This window comes from Equus caballus, chromosome 4 (genome assembly GCF_041296265.1).
Source record: "Equus caballus isolate H_3958 breed thoroughbred chromosome 4, TB-T2T, whole genome shotgun sequence".
Taxonomy (NCBI): Eukaryota; Metazoa; Chordata; class Mammalia; order Perissodactyla; family Equidae; genus Equus; species Equus caballus.
In genome coordinates, this window is record NC_091687.1 from 106,794,992 (window position 1) to 106,802,435 (window position 7,444).

A 7,444-nucleotide genomic window follows, 5' to 3' on the forward strand; every position below is an offset into this window, starting at 1 on the left:
GCTGCAGACTGGGTGGCTTATAAACAAACTTTTTTCCCCACAGTTCCGGATTTGGAAGTCCCAGATCAAGATGGCAGCCTGGTCGGGTTCTGGTGAGACCCCTCTTTGGTGTTCCGGATGCTGGCTGGCTGTGTCCTCACATGGTGAAGGGATGAGCCAGCTCTTGGGGCCTGTGGTATATGAGCACAATTCTCAATCATAAGGGATCTGCCCTCATGGCCTAATCACCTCCCAGGGGACACAAACCTTCAGACCATAACAGACATTCGAAAAGTATGGAAAACCATACTTTTCTTTTCTTTTTTGGTAAGGAAGATTGGCCCTGAGCTGACATCTGTTGCCAATCTTCTTCTTTTTTTTCCTTCCCCAAAGCCCCAGTACATAGTTGTATATCCTAGTTGTAGGTCATTCTGGTTCTTCTACGCAGGCCTCCACCACAGCATGGCTTGATGACTGGTGTGTGGGTCTGCGCCTGGGATCCAAACTGGTGAACTCTGGGCCTCCCAAGTGGAGCACAGGAACTTAACCACTCAGCCCCAGGGTCGCCTCGCTTAACAGTTTTCTAGTTCTCAACATGGTAGATTCATCCCTTTGTGATCCTGATGGGCTTTTAGGATCATCAATGAAGCGATATCAGGGGCATACATGTTAACGTTTACATCTGACACATCAGTTTACCTACTTGTACAAGGATTTACTACCCACAAGAAAAACGTAATTATACTGAAAATAACAGTTTCCTTTTTTTTTTTTTTTTTTTGCACTTTTCATGGTTCTAGTCTTTCCAAAGTGAAGCAGGATTTTGAGTAATGTCTTCAGTGTGGTTATCTACCTGGATTTTTATGCAAAAGAAAAAAAAATCGAACTTCTCTGTGATAGTGGAGAAGAGAAGGAGAGGCAGGTGCCTGGGCAGAAAGTCGCAGAACACCCGAGGTTAGACTGGTGTGGCTGTATGGTTGGGTGTTACAGAGGATGGGCCAGCCCACGAAAGTGCTGGAATCCCACATCGTTAGAAAACCAGAGCCATCCTTAAGTTGTGTAATCAAAGGATAGGATTTCCCTATTTCTGTTTCCGAATGTGACAGACGCTTCTCTTCTCTAGTCGGGAGGTGTGGATGCGCCAGGAGGCATCTGTGGGGAAGGTAGGCAGTTGTGCGCAGGCGCCCTGGACCATGCTGGCTCCACGTGAACTAGGGGCCTAGGCGAAAGCGCTCTGGGGCCACGGGTTAGGGCTGGGGGGAGGCCCGGGGTGGGCTGCGGGCTTAGGGTGGGCTGTGGTCGGGGGGCTTGAGGGGCCTGGCGACCGTTGCAGTGCATTAGGGTCTGTGAAGCATGGCTGGGGAAATGTCCCTTATTAATCCCCGCCTTTAGCGTCCTCAGCAGCCCTGCCGGGTTAATGGAGGGGCTCTGAGCCAGGCAGGGGTTCCTTCGACGACCCGAGGGGCAGCAGAAAGGGGCAGAGCCGGGGGGATGGCCCGTGTCCCCAGTTTGGCTCCAGAGCAACGTGTGCAGGAGCAAGTGCTGTGGGCCAAGGCTTTGCTTACCAGTGGGCTGATTTTAATCTGTTATTCTTTCATTTTTTCCTTGTCTTGCGTACATGTGTCCGCAAATGCCCTCCAGTATTTGTCATTACTTATTGTTTCTGCCCTGTTTATAAATGGAAATGTGACTTTGAAGTAAATATAAGTATTACGGTTTTTAAATTCTCATGTGGACCGTAGCATATAGAAATGTATAGCTGGATCAAGAGAGGGCTGGACGTCCGTGGGTAAAATGCCCTCCTCGGGGCATCGCAAGGGGCGCCATAAGGGGAGTAGTAAAGACAGCGGGAGATGCGCCACGGGGCCTGAGGGGCTCGTGTTTCAGAGCTGGTCTGCTGTGTACTTGCTCCAAGACCTGGGGCACAAGAGGATTCCGTTTTTTTCTTGAGATGCATATATTAATATTAATCTTTATAGCTTTCATGGATGATGAAATAATATGGTGGAAGCACTTTGTAGGTTAAATACCGTGACTATGATACAGAAATAGAAATACCTGAGGAAACTTTTCATAATAATAAATACTCATCAATAAATAAATTTCACACTCATAAATATTCCATATTTATTATTCATGAGAATAAATACTTCACATTATATAGAAGTGTATAGAGTTGGGAGCTAGTGGTAATGCAAGGTGGGATATGATTAGTTGTTGAATACGTTTACAAAGTGCAAGTGTAAGAAGATATATTACTATATCTGTCTGTCCTATTGGTTCTGTTTCTCTGGAGACCCTAATCCAGTTAGACACATGGAGAAAGTCCAGCTCCCAAGGCCCAGATTCACAAAGATGCCTGAGACTGAAGCTGGACAAGAACAGAGGACACTGCCCTGCCCCACTCTGTGCCTCAAAAGCAATTAACAATTGACAAGCAGTTTTAATAACAAGTAACAAGCAGTGGCCTCTGCCACAAGGGAGGGTCAGGCCTGGAGACACTGGGAGGCAGAGTTGTGCAGAGATGACTGGAAGCTGAAGGCGGGCAAAGCAGGAACACTGAGTAAAACCTTACGGCATCTGAGTGCCCACCCTAAGCACAGGCAACTCTCGGGAAATACAAGCCTAAGGTGCACAAAGGGAACCATAGCAACAACCCCCACCAGCTCCCCTCCTGGGTAGACTGACTCAAACCCCATGCTCACAGCCAGACAGGAGAAACGGGATTCCACTTCTAGGCACAAATACTATTTATCTCAGTTTCTACTTTGCTTCTACACATGATGTGTATAATTTAATAAAATTATGAAACATTCAAAAAAAGCAAGAAAAAAATTGTACATTACCAAAAGACCAAGCAATCAACAGGCCAGACTCAGAAACAGTCCAGAAGTTGGACAAGGATTTTAAAATAACAACGAGGACTGAATAAAATATGTGGGTAACATGAACTACAAGAAGGGGAATTTCAAGAGAGAGACGAAAACCATGAGTCAAAAATCAGTGGCAGGGATCCAAAGCCCTGTGGAGATGAAGTCTTCCTGAGCAGGGACATCAGTAGACTCAGCGCAGTTGACGAAGGAATCAGTGAACTTGAAGACGGGTGGAGAGAAAGTCCCCACACTGAAACAAAAGCTAAAAATGAGGGAGAAAAAGAAACAGAACAGAATATCCAAGAGCTGTAGACAATATCAAACGGATTAACATACGTATGACTGAAGCCCCAGAAGGAGAAAGGAGAGGACATGCAGAAGAAATATGTGAAGAGATTTGGTCGAGACTCTTCTAAAAATAATGAAAGACACCAAGCCACAGGTCCAAGAATCACAGAGAAGCCCGGGCGAAATAAACACAGAAGCAAGCAAACAAACAATAGTCTAGACGCTTCATATCCACACTGTTAAAACCAAAGATAAAGACAAAAACTTAGAAATAACCAAGGGAGGGGCCGTCCAGTGGTGTAGTGGTTAAGTTCGTGTGCTCCACTTCAGTGGCCTGGGCTTCGAATTCCAAGCATGGACCTAAACGTAGCTCATCAAGCCATGCTGTGGCGGCATCTCACAGACAAAGTAGAGAAAGATTGGCAACAGATGTTAGCTCAGCAACAATCTTCCTCACCAAAAAATAAAAATAAAAAAATAACCAGGGGAAAGAACGTTATATTAGATAAATAAATATTGTAATTACAGATGATTTCTTGTCAGAGCCTGCCATTCAGAAGACAATGGTGTGGCATCTTTATAATACTAAAGAACAAAAGTGTCAACCCAGATTTCTATAAACAACAGAAATTTCCTTCAAATATGAAGGTGAAATAAAGACTGTCTAGCTAAAAAAAGCTGAGATAATTCATTGTCAGCTTACCTGCGCTGAAAGAAATATTAGAAGAAGTTCTTCAGGCAGAAGGACTTAATGTGATACCAGACAGAAATCTTTATTTACATAAAGAAATTAAAAGCTCCAGAAATGACCAAAAGAAAGAAGATAAATATAAAGGACATTTTTCTTACATTTTATAGCTCTAAAAGATAATTGTGTAAAACAAAACTACTAATAACATATTAGGGAATTTACAGCATATGCAAAAGGCAAACATGACCACGTATGGGAGGGAGAAATTGCAACTATACTGTTGTATGTTTCTTAAACCACATGCGAAGTGGTCTAATATTATTTACAAGTTCACTGTGATAAATGGTCTAAACACCCCCTGAATAAAAAGCAAAGACTATAAGATAGGGTTAAAAATCAAGACCAATCTGTAGGCTATTTACAGGAAACTCACTGTAAATATAACAACTGGACTGGTTTTCGATTGCTGCCTAACAAATGACCTCAGACTTGGCAACTTAAAACAACATACATTTGTTATCTCATGGTTTCTGTGGGTCAGAGGTCCGGGCACCAGCTTAACTGGGTCCTCTGCTCAGAGCTTCACAAAGCTTCAGTCAAGGGCTCAGCCACGCAGTGGTTCTCATCTGAAGCTCAGGGTCCTTTTCCAAATTCACTGGAGTTGTTAGCAGAATTGAGTTGCTTGTGGCTGTAGGACTGAGGTCCTCCCAGAGGCTCCAGAGGTGGCCCCTCTTGATAGGCAGTTCACGGCATGGATATTTGCCTTCTGCAAAGTCAGCAGGAGAATCTCTGGCTTTTAAGGCTTTCTTGAGCAGGTCAGGTCCACCCAGTACACCCTCCCTTTTGACTAATTCAAAGCCAGCTGAGTAGGGACCCTAATTACATCTGGGGGTCTCTTCATCATTGCTGTCTAAAGTGACCTCCATCCTATTCACAGGTCTGCCCCACTCAGAGGGAGAGGATTATCCAGGGCTTGTACACGAGTAGAGAGGGATCGTGGGCCATCTTAGAATTCTGTCTACCAGAACAATATAGACAGGCTAAAAGTAAAAGAATTGGGAAAGAAAAACCATGAAAATACTAACGAAAGGAAAGCTGAATGGCTACATTGATAAAAAAGTAGTCTATAGAACAAGGAACCTTACTGAAGAGAAAGACAGACATTACATAAGGATACATGTGTTAATTTACCAGGAAGACACAATCCTAAAAATGTATGCACCTAAAATAGAGCTTCAAAAGACATGAAGTTAAAACTCAACAAATCAAAAGGATAAATAAACAGATCCTAAATTATAATTGCAGACTTTAAACCTCCTTTCTTAGTAATCAGTAAAACACCCAGGCAGAAAATCAGTAAGATTACAGAAGGTGTAAACAATACTTTTCCCTTAAGGTCAAAAAAAGGCCAGGCTGTCCATCCCGACCTCTCCAGTTCAACATAGTAATGGGCATCTAGCCAGCGAAATGAGGCAAGGAAAGGAAATTAAAGTCATACAAATTGGAAGGGAAGTAATAAAGCTCTTTATTCAAAGATAACATGATGGTCTACATACAGAACTCCAAAGAGTCGAGAAAAAAAGATATTCTAGGACTAATGAATTAGCTTAGCAAAGTAGGAGAAGACAAGGTCAACATGCAAAGATCAATTGTATTTCTGCAATGAACAACTGGAAAGTGGAATTAAATCATCAGTACCATCACAATAGCATTAAAAACCATAAAAACTGCTTTAGGATAAATCTAAGATTTTTATGCTGAAAACTACAAATGTTGATTTTGAGAAAAATCTAAGACCAAAATAAACGGAGAGACAGACTATGTTCCTGGATAAGAAGATTCAATGTTATTAAGATGCGAGTTCTCCCTAATTTAATCTACAGAGCAACGCAATCTTAATCAAAATCTGAGTGGGACTTCTTGTAGATATTTACAGGCTGCTTTTAAAACTTATATAAAAAAACAAACAATGAAAAGTATTTTAAATAAGAAAAAGTTGGAGGATTTACCCTCCCTGATTGCAAGATTTACTATAAATCTGCAGTCATCATAACTCCAGGGTTTTGGTGAAGGTTAGACATATAGATCAATGAAACAGAATAGAGTCCAGAAATAGACCTCTGCAAATATGATCAATTAATTCTTGGCAAAGCTTACAAAGTAATTCAATAGAGAAAGAATAGTCTTTTCAAGATATGGAGATGGAAAATTGACCTTCTACTTGTCAAGAATCTTGATGCATACCTCACACCATTTACTAAAATTAACTATGTGATTTTCTGAACAGCATTTCTCTCCTCTTGGTCTCAGTCTCCTTATCTGTAAAGTGACAGAAAAAAAAAAGAAGGAAAAGAGCTATTCTAGATAAACTCTGAGATCCTTATCCTTTGCTTTCACCTCCTACACTGTATCCTTCTTATCTTTTGCATTCGTCAACCTCATTTATTCACTGGGTTAAACTTTCAATGAGCAATGTGTGCATGCAAGTCTCCCTGAGGCTAATGGCAGCAGAGGCCATGGGTGTCATGGAGAAGCTGCAGAAGGTCATGACCTCTTATGACTTCTTACGTTGTCACTGAACTGCTTCTGGCACCTCTTGTGCAAATCAACCCCCTTCACCCTCTCTGCAGTGGGTCGGTCTTGCATTCATTTTTTATCCTTGTCCAGGGCTGTGCTTCCCTTTCTCTGAAGAAGAATAAAATGTGACAAGTTTACTTTTCCTTTGGATAAAGGCAATTCGGTAACACAGGTGGTCACCCCAATTACCAGGTGAATTTAGGATGAACTCCGTGTGACAACTGGCGTCGTCAAGTTCTCTTATTTGGGGACTAGTAACGGTTTATCTCGACACCATGTAAGTCGTGGGCGGCATCTGCTGGGCTGTCTGACAGGGTGGGATGTCCTTGTCTTTGCAATCTCTTCGAGGACTGTGATGTGACGCCACTCTAACACTTGTTCGATGACAAAACTGTTTCTTTCTCTTCTATTTTGGTGGAGAGCTTTTGTGGATTGGCGGGAGATTTAATGTATTTTCCCCAACAAATCTTAGACAATCATTATTATGTGACTCTGAGCCTAAACTCAAAAGTCAACAGAAAGGAATCTGGAGATTCTCTGGGACAAGACTGGCTCCTGCCTAAGCCCACGCTGTGCTCTCCAGCTGGCTTTGCAACATAGTCGTTTTAAGTCCGTTGCTCTGGCCTTAAATGTGCCATCAGTTGACAAACCTAGGAGCTACAGCCCTGCTCCCAACCCGCGCCTAACAATCGACATACAAGTTCCAGTCCCAGTAAGGCCCCATGGGGCTTGTCTGTCAGATGGCACAGAAGGGGCAGCCAGCACACGGGGCCTGGGGAGCCCCTCAAAGTCACGTCCTCAGCGCTGTGCTTCCAGGCCCTTTGTGGACCAGCAGTGCCTTTCCTCCCTGGTAAGCAGGAACGTTCTGGAATCAGAGGATGGAGAAGGGGCCTGGGGAGTTGGGTGGTGCAGGTGCTCCTGCGACGGGTGCTGAGGGGAGCGGCTGGTGCCCCACAAGAACTTTCCAGGGTCACAGGGGGCGTTTCTGAACCCGAGGGATCCGTCACTGCCTGCACAGCCTCTTCCTCCGCATCTT